The following is a 19,438-nucleotide window of genomic DNA, read 5'->3' as shown; positions in this document are numbered from 1 at the left end:
GTGATCAGTCCCTCAGCCTTGATAGTAAGTGATCAGTCCCTCAGTCTTGACAGTAAGTGATCAGTCCCTCAGTCTTGACAGTAAGTGATCAGTCCCTCAGTCTTGATAGTAAGTGATCAGTCCCTCAGCCTTGATAGTAAATGATCAGTCGCTCAGTCTTGATAGTAAGTGATCAGTCCCTCAGTCTTGATAGTAAGTGATCAGTCCCTCAGTCATGACAGTAAGTGATCAGTCCCTCAGTCTTGATAGTAAGTGATCAGTCCCTCAGTCTTGATAGTAAGTGATCAGTCCCTCAGTCTTGATAGCAAGTGATCAGTCCCTCAGTCATGACAGTAATTGATCAGTCCCTCTGTCTTGATAGTAAGTGATCAGTCCCTCAGTCATGACAGTAAGTGATAAGCCCCTGAGCCTTGATAGTAAGTGATCGGTCCCTCAGTCTTGATAATAAGTGATCAGCCCCTGAGCCTTGATAGTAAGTGATCAGTCCCTCAGTCTTGACAGTAAGTGATCAGTCCCTCAGTCTTGACAGTAATTCATCAGTCCCTCAGTCTTGATAGTAAGTGATCAGTCCCTCAGCCTTGATAATAAGTGATCAGTCCCTCAGTCTTGATAGTAAGTGATCAGTCCCTCAGTCTTGATAGTAAGTGATCAGTCCCTCAATCATGACAGTAAGTGATCAGTCCCTCAGTCTTGATAGTAAGTGATCAGTCCCTCAGCCTTGATAGTAAGTGATCAGTCCCTCAGTGTTGACAGTAAGTGATCAATCCCTCAGTCTTGACAGTAAGTGATCAGTCCCTCAGTCTTGATAGTAAGTGATCAGTCCCTCAGCCTTGATAGTAAGTGATCAGTCCCTCAGTCTTGATAGTAAGTGATCAGTCCCTCAGTCTTGATAGTAAGTGATCAGTCCCTCAGTCATGACAGTAAGTGATCAGTCCCTCAGTCTTGATAGTAAGTGATCAGTCCCTCAGTCTTGATAGTAAGTGATCAGTCCCTCAGTCATGACAGTAAGTGATCAGTCCCTCAGTCATGACAGTAAGTGATCAGCCCCTGAGCCTTGATAGTAAGTGATCAGTCCCTCAGTCTTGACAGTAAGTGATCAGTCCCTCAGTCATGACAGTAAGTGATCAGTCCCTCAGTCTTGATAATAAGTGATCAGTCCCTCAGTCTTCATAGTAAGTGATCAGCCCCTGAGCCTTGATAGTAAATGATCAGTCCCTCAGTCTTGACAGTAAGTGATCAGTCCCTCAGTCATGACAGTAAGTGATCAGTCCCTCAGTCTTGATAATAAGTGATCAGTCCCTCAGTCTTCATAGTAAGTGATCAGCCCCTGAGCCTTGATAGTAAGTGATCAGTCCCTCAGTCTTGACAGTAAGTGATCAGTCCCTCAGTCTTGATAGTAAGTGATCAGTCCCTCAGCCTTGATAGTAAGTGATCAGTCCCTCAGTGTTGACAGTAAGTGATCAATCCCTCAGTCTTGACAGTAAGTGATCAGTCCCTCAGTCTTGATAGTAAGTGATCAGTCCCTCAGCCTTGATAGTAAGTGATCAGTCCCTCAGTCTTGATAGTAAGTGATCAGTCCCTCAGTCATGACAGTAAGTGATCAGTCCCTCAGTCTTGATAGTAAGTGATCAGTCCCTCAGTCTTGATAGTAAGTGATCAGTCCCTCAGTCATGACAGTAAGTGATCAGTCCCTCAGTCATGACAGTAAGTGATCAGCCCCTGAGCCTTGATAGTAAGTGATCAGTCCCTCAGTCTTGACAGTAAGTGATCAGTCCCTCAGTCATGACAGTAAGTGATCAGTCCCTCAGTCTTGATAATAAGTGATCAGTCCCTCAGTCTTCATAGTAAGTGATCAGCCCCTGAGCCTTGATAGTAAATGATCAGTCCCTCAGTCTTGACAGTAAGTGATCAGTCCCTCAGTCATGACAGTAAGTGATCAGTCCCTCAGTCTTGATAATAAGTGATCAGTCCCTCAGTCTTCATAGTAAGTGATCAGCCCCTGAGCCTTGATAGTAAGTGATCAGTCCCTCAGTCTTGACAGTAAGTGATCAGTCCCTCAGTCATGACAGTAAGTGATCAGTCCCTCAGTCTTGATAATAAGTGATCAGTCCCTCAGTCTTCATAGTAAGTGATCAGCCCCTGAGCCTTGACAGTAAGTGATCAGTCCCTCAGTCATGACAGTAAGTGATCAGTCCCTCAGTCATGACAGTAAGTGATCAGTACCTCAGTCTTGATAATAAGTGATCAGCCCCTGAGCCTTGATAGTAAGTGATCAGTCCCTCAGTCTTGACAGTAAGTGATCAGTCCCTCAGTCATGACAGTAAGTGATCAGTCCTTCAGTCTTGATAATAAGTGATCAGTCCCTCAGTCTTCATAGTAAGTGATCAGCCCCTGAGCCTTGATAGTAAGTGATCAGTCCCTCAGTCTTGACAGTAAGTGATCAGTCCCTCAGTCTTGACAGTAAGTGATCAGTCCCTCAGTCATGACAGTAAGTGATCAGTCCCTCAGTCTTGATAATAAGTGATCAGTCCCTCAGTCTTCATAGTAAGTGATCAGCCCCTGAGCCTTGACAGTAAGTAATCAGTCCCTCAGTCATGACAGTAAGTGATCAGTCCCTCAGTCATGACAGTAAGTGATCAGTACCTCAGTCTTGATAATAAGTGATCAGCCCCTGAGCCTTGATAGTAAGTGATCAGTCCCTCAGTCTTGACAGTAAGTGATCAGTCCCTCAGTCTTGACAGTAAGTGATCAGTCCGTCAGTCTTGATAATAAGTGATCAGCCCCTGAGCCTTGATAGTAAGTGATCAGTCCCTCAGTCTTGACAGTAAGTGATCAGTCCGTCAGTCTTGATAGTAAGTGATCAGTCCCTCAGTCTTGACAGTAAGTGATCAGTCCCTCAGTCTTGATAGTAAGTGATCAGTCCCTCAGTCTTGATAGTAAGTGATCAGTCCCTCAGTCTTGACAGTAAGTGATCAGTCCCTCAGTCTTGACAGTAAGTGATCAGTCCCTCAGTCTTGACAGTAAGTGATCAGTCCGTCAGTCTTGATAGTAAGTGATCAGTCCCTCAGTCTTGATAGTAAGTGATCAGTCCCTCAGTCTTGACAGTAAGTGATCAGTCCGTCAGTCTTGATAGTAAGTGATCAGTCCCTCAGTCTTGACAGTAAGTGATCAGTCCCTCAGTCTTGATAGTAAGTGATCAGTCCGTCAGTCTTGATAGTAAGTGATCAGTCCCTCATTCTTGACAGTAAGTGATCAGTCCCTCAGTCTTGACAGTAAGTGATCAGTCCGTCAGTCTTGACAGTAAGTGATCAGTCCGTCAGTCTTGATAGTAAGTGATCAGTCCCTCAGTCTTGATAGTAAGTGATCAGTCCCTCAGTCTTGACAGTAAGTGATCAGTCCGTCAGTCTTGATAGTAAGTGATCAGTCCGTCAGTCTTGATAGTAAGTGATCAGTCCCTCAGTCTTGACAGTAAGTGATCAGTCCCTCAGTCTTGACAGTAAGTGATCAGTCCGTCAGTCTTGATAGTAAGTGATCAGTCCGTCAGTCTTAATAGTAAGTGATCAGTCCGTCAGTCTTGATAGTAAGTGATCAGTCCCTCAGTCTTGACAGTAAGTGATCAGTCCCTCAGTCTTGACAGTAATTCATCCGTCCCTCAGTCTTGATAGTAAGTGATCAGTCCCTCAGCCTTGATAGTAAGTGATCAGTCCCTCAGTCTTGATAGTAAGTGATCAGTCCCTCAGTCTTGATAGTAAGTGATCAGTCCCTCAGTCTTGACAGTAAGTGATCAGTCCCTCAGTCTTGACAGTAATTCATCCGTCCCTCAGTCTTGATAGTAAGTGATCAGTCCCTCAGCCTTGATAGTAAGTGATCAGTCCCTCAGTCTTGATAGTAAGTGATCAGTCCCTCAGTCTTGATAGTAAGTGATCAGTCCCTCAATCATGACAGTAAGTGATCAGTCCCTCAGTCTTGATAGTAAGTGATCAGTCCCTCAGCCTTGATAGTAAGTGATCAGTCCCTCAGTCTTGACAGTAAGTGATCAGTCCCTCAGTCTTGACAGTAAGTGATCAGTCCCTCAGTCTTGATAGTAAGTGATCAGTCCCTCAGCCTTGATAGTAAATGATCAGTCGCTCAGTCTTGATAGTAAGTGATCAGTCCCTCAGTCTTGATAGTAAGTGATCAGTCCCTCAGTCATGACAGTAAGTGATCAGTCCCTCAGTCTTGATAGTAAGTGATCAGTCCCTCAGTCTTGATAGTAAGTGATCAGTCCCTCAGTCTTTATAGTAAGTGATCAGTCCCTCAGTCATGACAGTAATTGATCAGTCCCTCTGTCTTGATAGTAAGTGATCAGTCCCTCAGTCATGACTGTAAGTGATAAGCCCCTGAGCCTTGATAGTAAGTGATCGGTCCCTCAGTCTTGATAATAAGTGATCAGCCCCTGAGCCTTGATAGTAAGTGATCAGTCCCTCAGTCTTGATAGTAAGTGATCAGTCCCTCAGTCTTGATAGTAAGTGATAAGTCCCTCAGTCATGACAGTAAGTGATCAGTCCCTCAGTCTTGATAGTAAGTGATCAGTCCCTCAGTCATGACAGTAAGTGATCAGTCCCTCAGTCTTGATAGTAAGTGATCGGTCCCTCAGTCTTGATAATAAGTGATCAGCCCCTGAGCCTTGATAGTAAGTGATCAGTCCCTCAGTCTTGACAGTAAGTGATCAGTCCCTCAGTCTTGACAGTAATTCATCAGTCCCTCAGTCTTGATAGTAAGTGATCAGTCCCTCAGCCTTGATAATAAGTGATCAGTCCCTCAGTCTTGATAGTAAGTGATCAGTCCCTCAGTCTTGATAGTAAGTGATCAGTCCCTCAATCATGACAGTAAGTGATCAGTCCCTCAGTCTTGATAGTAAGTGATCAGTCCCTCAGCCTTGATAGTAAGTGATCAGTCCCTCAGACTTGATAGTAAGTGATCAGTCCCTCAGTCTTGATAGTAAGTGATCAGTCCATCAATCATGACAGTAAGTGATCAGTCCCTCAGTCTTGATAGTAAGTGATCAGTCCCTCAGCCTTGATAGTAAGTGATCAGTCCCTCAGTCTTGACAGTAAGTGATCAGTCCCTCAGTCTTGACAGTAAGTGATCAGTCCCTCAGTCTTGATAGTAAGTGATCAGTCCCTCAGCCTTGATAGTAAATGATCAGTCGCTCAGTCTTGATAGTAAGTGATCAGTCCCTCAGTCTTGATAGTAAGTGATCAGTCCCTCAGTCATGACAGTAAGTGATCAGTCCCTCAGTCTTGATAGTAAGTGATCAGTCCCTCAGTCTTGATAGTAAGTGATCAGTCCCTCAGTCTTGATAGCAAGTGATCAGTCCCTCAGTCATGACAGTAATTGATCAGTCCCTCTGTCTTGATAGTAAGTGATCAGTCCCTCAGTCATGACAGTAAGTGATAAGCCCCTGAGCCTTGATAGTAAGTGATCGGTCCCTCAGTCTTGATAATAAGTGATCAGCCCCTGAGCCTTGATAGTAAGTGATCAGTCCCTCAGTCTTGACAGTAAGTGATCAGTCCCTCAGTCTTGACAGTAATTCATCAGTCCCTCAGTCTTGATAGTAAGTGATCAGTCCCTCAGCCTTGATAATAAGTGATCAGTCCCTCAGTCTTGATAGTAAGTGATCAGTCCCTCAGTCTTGATAGTAAGTGATCAGTCCCTCAATCATGACAGTAAGTGATCAGTCCCTCAGTCTTGATAGTAAGTGATCAGTCCCTCAGCCTTGATAGTAAGTGATCAGTCCCTCAGTGTTGACAGTAAGTGATCAATCCCTCAGTCTTGACAGTAAGTGATCAGTCCCTCAGTCTTGATAGTAAGTGATCAGTCCCTCAGCCTTGATAGTAAGTGATCAGTCCCTCAGTCTTGATAGTAAGTGATCAGTCCCTCAGTCTTGATAGTAAGTGATCAGTCCCTCAGTCATGACAGTAAGTGATCAGTCCCTCAGTCTTGATAGTAAGTGATCAGTCCCTCAGTCTTGATAGTAAGTGATCAGTCCCTCAGTCATGACAGTAAGTGATCAGTCCCTCAGTCATGACAGTAAGTGATCAGCCCCTGAGCCTTGATAGTAAGTGATCAGTCCCTCAGTCTTGACAGTAAGTGATCAGTCCCTCAGTCATGACAGTAAGTGATCAGTCCCTCAGTCTTGATAATAAGTGATCAGTCCCTCAGTCTTCATAGTAAGTGATCAGCCCCTTAGCCTTGATAGTAAATGATCAGTCCCTCAGTCTTGACAGTAAGTGATCAGTCCCTCAGTCATGACAGTAAGTGATCAGTCCCTCAGTCTTGATAATAAGTGATCAGTCCCTCAGTCTTCATAGTAAGTGATCAGCCCCTGAGCCTTGATAGTAAGTGATCAGTCCCTCAGTCTTGACAGTAAGTGATCAGTCCCTCAGTCTTGATAGTAAGTGATCAGTCCCTCAGCCTTGATAGTAAGTGATCAGTCCCTCAGTGTTGACAGTAAGTGATCAATCCCTCAGTCTTGACAGTAAGTGATCAGTCCCTCAGTCTTGATAGTAAGTGATCAGTCCCTCAGCCTTGATAGTAAGTGATCAGTCCCTCAGTCTTGATAGTAAGTGATCAGTCCCTCAGTCATGACAGTAAGTGATCAGTCCCTCAGTCTTGATAGTAAGTGATCAGTCCCTCAGTCTTGATAGTAAGTGATCAGTCCCTCAGTCATGACAGTAAGTGATCAGTCCCTCAGTCATGACAGTAAGTGATCAGCCCCTGAGCCTTGATAGTAAGTGATCAGTCCCTCAGTCTTGACAGTAAGTGATCAGTCCCTCAGTCATGACAGTAAGTGATCAGTCCCTCAGTCTTGATAATAAGTGATCAGTCCCTCAGTCTTCATAGTAAGTGATCAGCCCCTGAGCCTTGATAGTAAATGATCAGTCCCTCAGTCTTGACAGTAAGTGATCAGTCCCTCAGTCATGACAGTAAGTGATCAGTCCCTCAGTCTTGATAATAAGTGATCAGTCCCTCAGTCTTCATAGTAAGTGATCAGCCCCTGAGCCTTGATAGTAAGTGATCAGTCCCTCAGTCTTGACAGTAAGTGATCAGTCCCTCAGTCATGACAGTAAGTGATCAGTCCCTCAGTCTTGATAATAAGTGATCAGTCCCTCAGTCTTCATAGTAAGTGATCAGCCCCTGAGCCTTGACAGTAAGTGATCAGTCCCTCAGTCATGACAGTAAGTGATCAGTCCCTCAGTCATGACAGTAAGTGATCAGTACCTCAGTCTTGATAATAAGTGATCAGCCCCTGAGCCTTGATAGTAAGTGATCAGTCCCTCAGTCTTGACAGTAAGTGATCAGTCCCTCAGTCATGACAGTAAGTGATCAGTCCTTCAGTCTTGATAATAAGTGATCAGTCCCTCAGTCTTCATAGTAAGTGATCAGCCCCTGAGCCTTGATAGTAAGTGATCAGTCCCTCAGTCTTGACAGTAAGTGATCAGTCCCTCAGTCTTGACAGTAAGTGATCAGTCCCTCAGTCATGACAGTAAGTGATCAGTCCCTCAGTCTTGATAATAAGTGATCAGTCCCTCAGTCTTCATAGTAAGTGATCAGCCCCTGAGCCTTGACAGTAAGTAATCAGTCCCTCAGTCATGACAGTAAGTGATCAGTCCCTCAGTCATGACAGTAAGTGATCAGTACCTCAGTCTTGATAATAAGTGATCAGCCCCTGAGCCTTGATAGTAAGTGATCAGTCCCTCAGTCTTGACAGTAAGTGATCAGTCCCTCAGTCTTGACAGTAAGTGATCAGTCCGTCAGTCTTGATAATAAGTGATCAGCCCCTGAGCCTTGATAGTAAGTGATCAGTCCCTCAGTCTTGACAGTAAGTGATCAGTCCGTCAGTCTTGATAGTAAGTGATCAGTCCCTCAGTCTTGACAGTAAGTGATCAGTCCCTCAGTCTTGATAGTAAGTGATCAGTCCCTCAGTCTTGATAGTAAGTGATCAGTCCCTCAGTCTTGACAGTAAGTGATCAGTCCCTCAGTCTTGACAGTAAGTGATCAGTCCGTCAGTCTTGACAGTAAGTGATCAGTCCGTCAGTCTTGACAGTAAGTGATCAGTCCCTCAGTCTTGATAATAAGTGATCAGTCCCTCAGTCTTGACAGTAAGTGATCAGTCCGTCAGTCTTGATAGTAAGTGATCAGTCCCTCAGTCTTGACAGTAAGTGATCAGTCCCTCAGTCTTGATAGTAAGTGATCAGTCCGTCAGTCTTGATAGTAAGTGATCAGTCCCTCAGTCTTGACAGTAAGTGATCAGTCCCTCAGTCTTGACAGTAAGTGATCAGTCCGTCAGTCTTGACAGTAAGTGATCAGTCCGTCAGTCTTGATAGTAAGTGATCAGTCCCTCAGTCTTGATAGTAAGTGATCAGTCCCTCAGTCTTGACAGTAAGTGATCAGTCCGTCAGTCTTGATAGTAAGTGATCAGTCCGTCAGTCTTGATAGTAAGTGATCAGTCCCTCAGTCTTGACAGTAAGTGATCAGTCCCTCAGTCTTGACAGTAAGTGATCAGTCCGTCAGTCTTGATAGTAAGTGATCAGTCCGTCAGTCTTAATAGTAAGTGATCAGTCCGTCAGTCTTGATAGTAAGTGATCAGTCCGTCAGTCTTGATAGTAAGTGATCAGTCCCTCGGTCTTGATAGTAAGTGATCAGTCCGTCAGTCTTGACAGTAAGTGATCAGTCCCTCAGTCTTGACAGTAAGTGATCAGTCCGTCAGTCTTGACAGTAAGTGATCAGTCCCTCAGCCTTGATAGTAAGTGATCAGTCCCTCAGTCTTGACAGTAAGTGATCAGTCCCTCAGTCTTGACAGTAAGTGATCAGTCCGTCAGCCTTGATAGTAAGTGATCAGTCCCTCAGTCTTGACAGTAAGTGATCAGTCCGTCAGTCTTGACAGTAAGTGATCAGTCCCTCAGCCTTGATAGTAAGTGATCAGTCCCTCAGTCTTGACAGTAAGTGATCAGTCCCTCGGTCTTAACAGAAGGTGTTCAGTTCTTCAGTCTGTCTTATTCAATTTTCTATCATTACAAACCATAATGGAAGTCTTGCCATGTTTGTGCGCGACACAAATTGGTTCTGTTGCTTATTCATGTATTTTATCTAACGGAAGAAAAAAGTACACGAAATTTTGATGGTAAAAATGTTAACTCTGTTAATTCGCGAAGATGGTCACCACATCATATAAATAAGACCTCACGAGTTTGTAAGTTAAAAATGAAAGAAAGTGGCGTAACTTGCAACCTGTACGAAAAAGTATAATGGCAATTTTAAGGTGCTAATTATAAGACTGGTTAATGAGGTTTAATATATATCGACTACACTAGTGTGACTAAGGCTGCATGTAACCCTCTCACGACCGGATGAAAATAATATAAACTATAAAACACGGATAAAGTACAGTCTCAGCACATATAAATTTCTCAGTGTATATATCCTACGTAATTACCAATTGTTTCAAGGAAAAGTATTATGCACATAATTTCCCTTAGTTCTTTAACTCATTGTTTTCGTTATAAGTTTTAATTTTCCAAGTTAATCCAGAGTTTTGTCATTTTTATTTTATCAAATTTCTATAGAAGTTTAGGTAAACAACTGAACGATGTTCGTAAGTCCTTAACCTGGGTTTTGTTGACTCTTGTGACGGGATCCTGTAGGAGGTAGTAGGTTGGTATCCTGTAGGAGGTACTAGGTTGGTATCCTGTAGGAGGTAGTAGGTTGGTATCCTGTAGAAGGTACTAGGTTGGTATCATGTGGGAGTTAGTAGGTTGGTATCCTGTGGGAGGTAGTAGGTTGGTATCCTGTAGGAGGTAGTAGGTTGGTATCCTGTAGGAAGTAGTAGGTTGGTATCCTGTAGGAGGTACTAGGTTGGTATCCTGTAGGAGGTAGTAGGTTGGTATCCTGTAGGAGGTAGTAGGTTGGTATCCTGTAGGAGGTAGTAGGTTGGTATCCTGTAGGAGGTAGTAGGTTGGTATCTTGTGGGAGGTAGTAGGTTGGTATCATGTAGGAGGTAGTAGGTTGGTATCAGGAGGGAGGTAGTAGGTTGGTATCTTGTGGGAGGTAGTAGGTTGGTATCATGTGGGAGGTAGTAGGTTGGTATCCTGTAGGAGGTAGTAGGTTAGTATCATGTGGGAGGTAGTAGGTTGGTATCATGTGGGAGGTAGTAGGTTGGTATCATGTGGGACGTAGTAGGTTGGTATCATGAGGGAGGTAGTAGGTTGGTATCCTGTAGGAGGTAGTAAGTTGGTATCATATGGGAGGTAGTAGGTTGGTATCATGTGGGAGGTAGTAGGTTGGTATCTTGTGGGAGGTAGTAGGTTGGTATCTTGTGGGAGGTAGTAGGTTGGTATCCTGTAGGAGGTAGTAGGTTGGTATCTTGTGGGAGGTAGTAGGTTGGTATCCTGTAGGCGGTAGTAGGTTTGTATAATGTAGGAGGTAGTAGGTTGGTATCATGTGGGAGGTAGTAGGTTGGTATCTTGTGGGAGGTAGTAGGTTGGTATCTTGTGGGAGGTAGTAGGTTGGCATCATGTGGGAGGTAGTTGGTTGGTATCCTGTAGGAGGTAGTAGGTTGGTACCATGTGGGAGGTAGTAGGTTGGTATCATGTGAGAGGTAGTAGGTTGGTATCATGTGGGAGGTAGTAGGTTGGTATCTTGTGGGAGGTACTAGGTTGGTATCATGTGGGAGGTAGTAGGTTGGTATCTTGTGGGAGGTAGTAGGTTGGTATCATGTGGGAGGTAGTAGGTTGGTATCATGTGGAAGGTAGTAGGTTGGTATCATGTGGGAGGTAGTAGGTTGGTATCATGTGGGAGGTAGTAGGTTGGTATCATGTGGGAGGTAATAGGTTAGTATCATGTGGGAGGTAGTAGGTTGGTATCATATGGGAGGTAGTAGGTTGGTATCATGTGGGAGGTAGTAGGTTGGTATCTTGTGGGAGGTAGTAGGTTGGTATCTTGTGGGAGGTAGTAGGTTGGTATCTTGTGGGAGGTAGTAGGTTGGTATCCTGTAGGAGGTAGTAGGTTGGTATCTTGTGCGAGGTAGTAGGTTGGTATCCTGTAGGAGGTAGTAGGTTGGTATAATGTAGGAGGTAGTAGGTTGGTATCTTGTGGGAGGTAGTAGGTTGGTATCATGTGGGAGGTAGTAGGATGGTATCCTGTAGGAGGTAGTAGGTTGGTACCATGTGGGAGGTAGTAGGTTGGTATCATGTGAGAGGTAGTAGGTTGGTATCATGTGGGAGGTAGTAGGCTGGTATCTTGTGGGAGGTAGTAGGTTGGTATCATGTGGGAGGTAGTAGGTTGGTATCTTGTGGGAGGTAGTAGGTTGGAATCATGTGTGATGTAGTAGGTTGGTATCCTGTAGGAGGTAGCAGGTTGGTATCATGTGGGAGGTAGTGGGTTGGTATCATGTGGGAGGTAGTAGGTTGGTATCATGTGGGAGGTAGTAGGTTGGTATCATGTGGGAGGTAGTAGGTTGGTATCATGTGAGAGGTAGTAGGTTGGTATCATGTGGGAGGTAGTAGGTTGGAATCTTGTGGGAGGTAGTAGGTTGGTATCTTGTGGGAGGTAGTAGGTTTGTACCATGTGGGAGGTAGTAGGTTGGTATCATGTGAGAGGTAGTAGGTTGGTATCATGTGGGAGGTAGTAGGTTGGTATCTTGTGGGAGGTAGTAGGTTGGTATCTTGTGGGAGGTAGTAGGTTGGTATCATGTGGGACGTAGTAGGTTGGTATCATGAGGGAGGTAGTAGGTTGGTATCCTGTAGGAGGTAGTAAGTTGGTATCATATGGGAGGTAGTAGGTTGGTATCATGTGGGAGGTAGTAGGTTGGTATCTTGTGGGAGGTAGTAGGTTGGTATCTTGTGGGAGGTAGTAGGTTGGTATCTTGTGGGAGGTAGTAGGTTGGTATCCTGTAGGAGGTAGTAGGTTGGTATCTTGTGGGAGGTAGTAGGTTGGTATCCTGTAGGCGGTAGTAGGTTTGTATAATGTAGGAGGTAGTAGGTTGGTATCATGTGGGAGGTAGTAGGTTGGTTCCTTGTGGGAGGTAGTAGGTTGGTATCTTGTGGGAGGTAGTAGGTTGGTATCATGTGGGAGGTAGTTGGTTGGTATCCTGTAGGAGGTAGTAGGTTGGTACCATGTGGGAGGTAGTAGGTTGGTATCATGTGAGAGGTAGTAGGTTGGTATCATGTGGGAGGTAGTAGGTTGGTATCTTGTGGGAGGTAGTAGGTTGGTATCATGTGGGAGGTAGTAGGTTGATATCTTGTGGGAGGTAGTAGGTTGGTATCATGTGGGAGGTAGTAGGTTGGTATCATGTGGAAGGTAGTAGGCTGGTATCATGTGGGAGGTAGAAGGTTGGTATCATGTGGGAGGTAGTAGGTTGGTATCATGTGGGAGGTAGTAGGTTAGTATCATGTGGGAGGTAGAAGCTTGGTATCTTGTGGGAGGTAGAAGGTTGGTATCATGTGGGAGGTAGTAGGTTGGCATCTTATGGGAGGTAGTAGGTTGGTATCCTGTAGGAGGTAGAAGGTTGGTATCCTGTGGGAGGTAGTAGGTTGGTATCATATGGGAGGTAGTAGGTTGGAATCATGTGTGAGGTAGTAGGTTGGTATCCTGTAGGAGGTAGCAGGTTGGTATCATGTTGGAGGTAGTAGGTTGGTATCATGTGGGAGGTAGTAGGTTGGTATCATGTGGGAGGTAGTAGGTTGGTATCATGTGGGAGGTAATAGGTTAGTATCATGTGGGAGGTAGTAGGTTGGTATCATATGGGAGGTAGTAGGTTGGTATCATGTGGGAGGTAGTAGGTTGGTATCTTGTGGGAGGTAGTAGGTTGGTATCTTGTGGGAGGTAGTAGGTTGGTATCTTGTGGGAGGTAGTAGGTTGGTATCCTGTAGGAGGTAGTAGGTTGGTATCTTGTGCGAGGTAGTAGGTTGGTATCCTGTAGGAGGTAGTAGGTTGGTATAATGTAGGAGGTAGTAGGTTGGTATCTTGTGGGAGGTAGTAGGTTGGTATCATGTGGGAGGTAGTAGGTTGGTATCCTGTAGGAGGTAGTAGGTTGGTACCATGTGGGAGGTAGTAGGTTGGTATCATGTGAGAGGTAGTAGGTATCATGTGGGAGGTAGTACGTTGGTATCTTGTGGGAGTAGTAGGTTGGTATCAGGACGTAGTAGGTTGGTATCTTGTGGGAGGTAGTAGGTTGGTATCATGTGGGAGGTAGTAGGTTGGTATCATGTGGGAGGTAGTAGGTTGGAATCATGTGTGAGGTAGTAGGTTGGTATCCTGTAGGAGGTAGCAGGTTGGTATCATGTGGGAGGTAGTAGGTTGGTATCATGTGGGAGGTAGTAGGTTGGTATCATGTGGGAGGTAGTAGGTTGGTATCATGTGGGAGGTAGTAGGTTGGTATGATGTGAGAGGTAGTAGGTTGGTATGATGTGGGAGGTAGTAGGTTGGTATCTTGTGGGAGGTAGTAGGTTGGTATCTTGTGGGAGGTAGTAGGTTGGTACCATGTGGGAGGTAGTAGGTTGGTATCATGTGAGAGGTAGTAGGTTGGTATCATGTGGGAGGTAGTAGGTTGGTATCTTGTGGGAGGTAGTAGGTTGGTATCATGTGGGAGGTAGTAGGTTGGTATCTTGTGGGAGGTAGTACGTTGGTATCATGTGGGAGGTAGTAGGTTGGTATCATGTGGAAGGTAGTAGGTTGGTATCATGTAGGAGGTAGAAGGTTGGTATCATGTGGGAGGTAGTAGGTTGGTATCATGTGGGAGGTAGTAGGTTGGCATCTTATGGGAGGTAGTAGGTTGGTATCCTGTAGGTGGTAGTAGGTTGGTATCATGTGTAAGGTAGTAGGTTGGTATCCTGTAGGAGGTAGCAGGTTGGTATCATGTGGGAGGTAGTAGGTTGGTATCATGTGGGAGGTAGTAGGTTGGTATCATGTGGGAGGTAGTAGGTTGGTATCATGTGGGAGGTAGTAGGTTAGTATCATGTGGGAGGTAGAAGATTGGTATTTTGTGGGAAGTAGTAGGTTGGTATCATGTGGGAGGTAGTAGGTTGGCATCTTATGGGAGGTAGTAGGTTGGCATCCTGTAGGAGGTAGTAGGTTGGTATCCTGTAGGAGGTAGTAGGTTGGTATCATGTGGGAGATAGTAGGTTGGAATCATGTGGGAGGTAGTAGGTTGGTATTCTGTAGGAGGTAGTAGGTTGCTATCATGTGGGAGGTAGTAGGATGGTATCATGTGGGAGGTAGTAGGTTAGTATCATGTGGGAGGTAGAAGGTTGGTATTTTGTGGGAGGTAGTAGGTTGGTATCATGTGGGAGGTAGTAGGTTGGCATCTTATGGGAGGTAGTAGGTTGGTGTCCTGTAGGAGGTAGTAGGCTGGTATCCTGTGGGAGGTAGTAGGTTGTTATCATGTGGGAGGTAGTAGGTTGGAATCATGTGGGAGGTAGTAGGTTGGTATCCTGTAGGAGGTAGTAGGTTGGTATCATGTGGGAGGTAGTAGGTTGGTATCATGAGGGAGGTAGTAGGTTGGTATCATGTGGGAGGTAGTAGGCTGGTATCTTGTGGGGGGTAGTAGGTTGGTATCATGTGGGAGGTAGTAGGTTGGTATCATGTAGGAGGTAGTAGGATGGTATCTTGTGGGAGGTAGTAGATTGGTATCATGTGGGAGGTTGTAGGTTGGTATCATGTGGGAGGTAGTAGGTTGGTATCTTGTGGGAGGTAGTAGGTTGGTATCATGTGGGAGGTAGCAGGTTGGTATCATGTGGGAGGTAGTAGGTTGATATCTTGTGGGAGGTAGAAGGTTGGTATCATGTGGGAGGTAGTAGGTTGATATCACATGGGAGGTAGTAGGTTGGTATCTTGTGGGAGGTAGTAGGTTGGTATCATGTAGGAGGTAGTAGGTTGGTATCTTGTGGGAGGTAGTAGGTTGGTATCTTGTGGGAGGTAGTAGGTTGGTATCCTGTAGGAGGTAGTAGGTTGGTATCTTGTGGGAGGTAGTAGGTTGGTATTCTGTAGGAGGTAGTAGGTTGGTATAATGTAGGAGGTAGTAGGTTGGTATCTTGTGGGAGGTAGTAGGTTGGTATCATGTAGGAGGTAGTAGGTTGGTATCTTGTGGGAGGTAGTAGGTTGGTATCCTGTAGGAGGTAGTAGGTTGGTATCCTGTAGGAGGTAGTAGGTTGGTATCTTGTGGGAGGTAGTAGGTTGGTATCATGTAGGAGGTAGTAGGTTGGTATCCTGTAGGAGGTAGTAGGTTAGTATCATGTGGGAGGTAGTAGGTTGGTATCATGTGGGAGGTAGTAGGTTGGTATCATGTGGGAGGTAGTAGGTTGGTATCATGAGGGAGGTAGTAGGTTGGTATCCTGTAGGAGGTAGTAGGTTGGTATCATATGGGAGGTAATAGGTTGGTATCATGTGGGAGGTAGTAGGTTGGTATCTTGTGGGAGGTAGTAGGTTGGTATCTTGTGGGAGGTAGTAGGTTGGTATCTTGTGGGAGGTAGTAGGTTGGTATCCCGTAGGAGGTAGTAGGTTGGTATCTTGTGGGAGGTAGTAGGTTGGTATCCTGTAGGAGGTAGTAGGTTGGTATAATGTAGGAGGTAGTAGGTTGGTATCATGTGGGAGGTAGTAGGTTGGTATCTTGTGGGAGGTAGTAGGTTGGTATCTTGTGGGAGGTAGCAGGTTGGTATCATGTGGGAGGTAGTAGGTTGGTATCCTGTAGGAGGTAGTAGGTTGGTACCATGTGGGAGGTAGTAGGTTGGTATCATGTGAGAGGTAGTAGGTTGGTATCATGTGGGAGGTAGTAGGTTGGTATCTTGTGGGAGGTAGTAGGTTGGTATCATGTGGGAGGTAGTAGGTTGGTATCTTGTGGGAGGTAGTAGGGTGGTATCATGTGGAAGGTAATAGGTTGGTATCATGTGGGAGGTAGAAGGTTGGTATCATGTGGGAGGTAGTAGGTTGGTATCATGTGGGAGGTAGTAGGTTAGTATCATGTGGGAGGTAGAAGGTTGGTATCTCGTGGGAGGTAGAAGGTTGGTATCATGTGGGAGGTAGTAGGTTGCCATCTTATGGGAGGTAGTACGTTGGTATCCTGTAGGAGGTAGTAGGTTGGTACCCTGTGGGAGGTAGTAGGTTGGTATCATGTGGGAGGTAGTAGGTTGGAATCATGTGTGAGGTAGTAGGTTGGTATCCTGTAGGAGGTAGCAGGTTGGTATCATGTTGGAGGTAGTAGGTTGGTATCATGTGGGAGGTAGAAGGTTGGTATCATGTGGGAGGTAGTAGGTTGGTATCATGTGGGAGGTAGTAGGTTAGTATCATGTGGGAGGTAGTAGGTTGGTATCATATGGGAGGTAGGAGGTTGGTATCATATGGGAGGTAGGAGGTTGGTATCATGTGGGAGGTAGTAGGTTGGTATCTTGTGGGAGGTAGTAGGTTGGTATCCTGTAGGAGGTAGTAGGTTGGTATCATATGGGAGGTAGGAGGTTGGTATCATGTGGGAGGTAGTAGGTTGGTATCTTGTGGGAGGTAGTAGGTTGGTATCTTGTGGGAGGTAGTTGGTTGGTATCTTGTGGTAGGAAGTAGGTTGGTATCCTGTAGGAGGTAGTAGGTTGGTATCTTGTGGGAGGTAGTAGGTTGGTATCCTGTAGGAGGTAGTAGGTTGGTATAATGTAGGAGGTAGTAGGTTGGTATCATGTGGGAGGAAGTAGGTTGGTATCTTGTGGGAGGTAGTAGGTTGGTACCATGTGGGAGGTAGTAGGTTAGTATCATGTGAGAGGTAGTAGGTTGGTATCATGTGGGAGGCAGTAGGTTGGTATCTTGTGGGAGGTAGTAGGTTGGTATCATGTGGGAGGTAGTAGGTTGGTATCTTGTGGGAGGTAGTACGTTGGTATCATGTGGGAGGTAGTAGGTTGGTATCATGTGGAAGGTAGTAGGTTGGTATCATGTAGGAGGTAGAAGGTTGGTATCACTTGGGAGGTAGTAGGTTGGTATCATGTGGGAGGTAGTAGGTTGGCATCTTATGGGAGGTAGTAGGTTGGTATCCTGTAGGAGGTAGTAGGTTGGTATCATGTGTGAGGTAGTAGGTTGGTATCCTGTAGGAGGTAGCAGGTTGGTATCATGTGGGAGGTAGTAGGTTGGTATCATGTGGGAGGTAGTAGGTTGGTATCATGTGGGAGGTAGTAGGTTGGTATCATGTGGGAGGGAGTAGGTTAGTATCATGTGGGAGGTAGAAGATTGGTATCTTGTGGGAGGTAGTAGGTTGGTATCATGTGGGAGGTAGTAGGTTGGCATCTTATGGGAGGTAGTAGGTTGGCATCCTGTAGGAGGTAGTAGGTTGGTATCCTGTAGGAGGTAGTAGGTTGGTATCATGTGGGAGATAGTAGGTTGGAATCATGAGGGAGGTAGTAGGTTGGTATTCTGTAGGAGGTAGTAGGTTGCTATCATGTGGGAGGTAGTAGGATGGTATCATGTGGGAGGTAGTAGGTTAGTATCATGTGGGAGGTAGAAGGTTGGTATCTTGTGGGAGGTAGTAGGTTGGTATCATGTGGGAGGTAGTAGGTTGGCATCTTATGGGAGGTAGTAGGTTGGTATCCTGTAGGAGGTAGTAGGCTGGTATCCTGTGGGAGGTAGTAGGTTATCATGTGGGAGGTAGTAGGTTGGAATCATGTGGGAGGTAGTAGGTTGGTATCCTGTAGGAGGTAGTAGGTTGGTATCATGTGGGAGGTAGTAGGTTGGTATCATGTGGGAGGTAGTAGGTTGGTATCATGTGGGAGGTAGTAGGCTGGTATCTTGTGGGAGGTAGTAGGTTGGTATCATGTGGGAGGTAGTAGGTTGGTATCATGTAGGAGGTAGTAGGATGGTATCTTGTGGGAGGTAGTAGATTGGTATCATGTGGGAGGTAGTAGGTTGGTATCATGTGGGAGGTAGTAGGTTGGTATCTTGTGGGAGGTAGTAGCTTGGTATCATGTGGGAGGTAGCAGGTTGGTATCATGTGGGAGGTAGTAGGTTGATATCTTGTGGGAGGTAGAAGGTTGGTATCATGTGGTAGGTAGTAGGTTGATATCACATGGGAGGTAGTAGGTTGGTATCTTGTGGGAGGTAGTAGGTTGGTATCATGTAGGAGGTAGTAGGTTGGTATCTTGTGGGAGGTAGTAGGTTGGTATCTTGTGGGAGGTAGTAGGTTGGTATCCTGTAGGAGGTAGTAGGTTGGTATCTTGTGGGAGGTAGTAGGTTGGTATTCTGTAGGAGGTAGTAGGTTGGTATAATGAATGAGGTAGTAGGTTGGTATCTTGTGGGAGGTAGTAGGTTGGTATCATGTAGGAGGTAGTAGGTTGGTATCTTGTGGGAGGTAGTAGGTTGGTATCCTGTAGGAGGTAGTAGGTTGGTATCCTGTAGGAGGTAGTAGGTTGGTATCTTTTGGGAGGTAGTAGGTTGGTTTCATGTAGGAGGTAGTAGGTTGGTATCCTGTAGGAGGTAGTAGGTTAGTATCATGTGGGAGGTAGTAGGTTGGTATCATGTGGGAGGTAGTAGGTTGGTATCATGTGGGAGGTAGTAGGTTGGTATCATGAGGGAGGTAGTAGGTTGGTATCCTGTAGGAGGTAGTAGGTTGGTATCATATGGGAGGTAGTAGGTTGGTATCATGTGGGAGGTAGTAGGTTGGTATCTTGTGGGAGGTAGTAGGTTGGTATCTTGTGGGAGGTAGTAGGTTGGTATCTTGTGGGAGGTAGTAGGTTGGTATCCCGTAGGAGGTAGTAGGTTGGTATCTTGTGGGAGGTAGTAGGTTGGTATCCTGTAGGAGGTAGTAGGTTGGTATAATGTAGGAGGTAGTAGGTTGGTATCATGTGGGAGGTAGTAGGTTGGTATCTTGTGGGAGGTAGTAGGTTGGTATCTTGTGGGAGGTAGCAGGTTGGTATCATGTGGGAGGTAGTAGGTTGGTATCCTGTAGGAGGTAGTAGGTTGGTACCATGTGGGAGGTAGTAGGTTGGTATCATGTGAGAGGTAGTAGGTTGGTATCATGTGGGATTTAGTAGGTTGGTATCTTGTGGGAGGTAGTAGGTTTGTATCATGTGGGAGGTAGTAGGTTGGTATCTTGTGGGAGGTAGTAGGTTGGTATCATGTGGAAGGTAGTAGGTTGGTATCATGTGGGAGGTAGAAGGTTGGTATCATGTGGGAGGTAGTAGGTTGGTATCATGTGGGAGGTAGTAGGTTAGTATCATGTGGGAGGTAGAAGGTTGGTATCTCGTGGGAGGTAGAATGTTGGTATCATGTGGGAGGTAGTAGGTTGGCATCTTATGGGAGGTAGTAGGTTGGTATCCTGTAGGAGGTAGTAGGTTGGTACCCTGTGGGAGGTAGTAGGTTGGTATCATGTGGGAGGTAGTAGGTTGGAATCATGTGTGAGGTAGTAGGTTGGTATCCTGTAGGAGGTAGCAGGTTG

Source organism: Cherax quadricarinatus, chromosome 21, assembly GCF_038502225.1.
Source record: "Cherax quadricarinatus isolate ZL_2023a chromosome 21, ASM3850222v1, whole genome shotgun sequence".
In the NCBI taxonomy this organism is placed as follows: domain Eukaryota; kingdom Metazoa; phylum Arthropoda; class Malacostraca; order Decapoda; family Parastacidae; genus Cherax; species Cherax quadricarinatus.
This window is presented reverse-complemented; position numbering follows the sequence as displayed.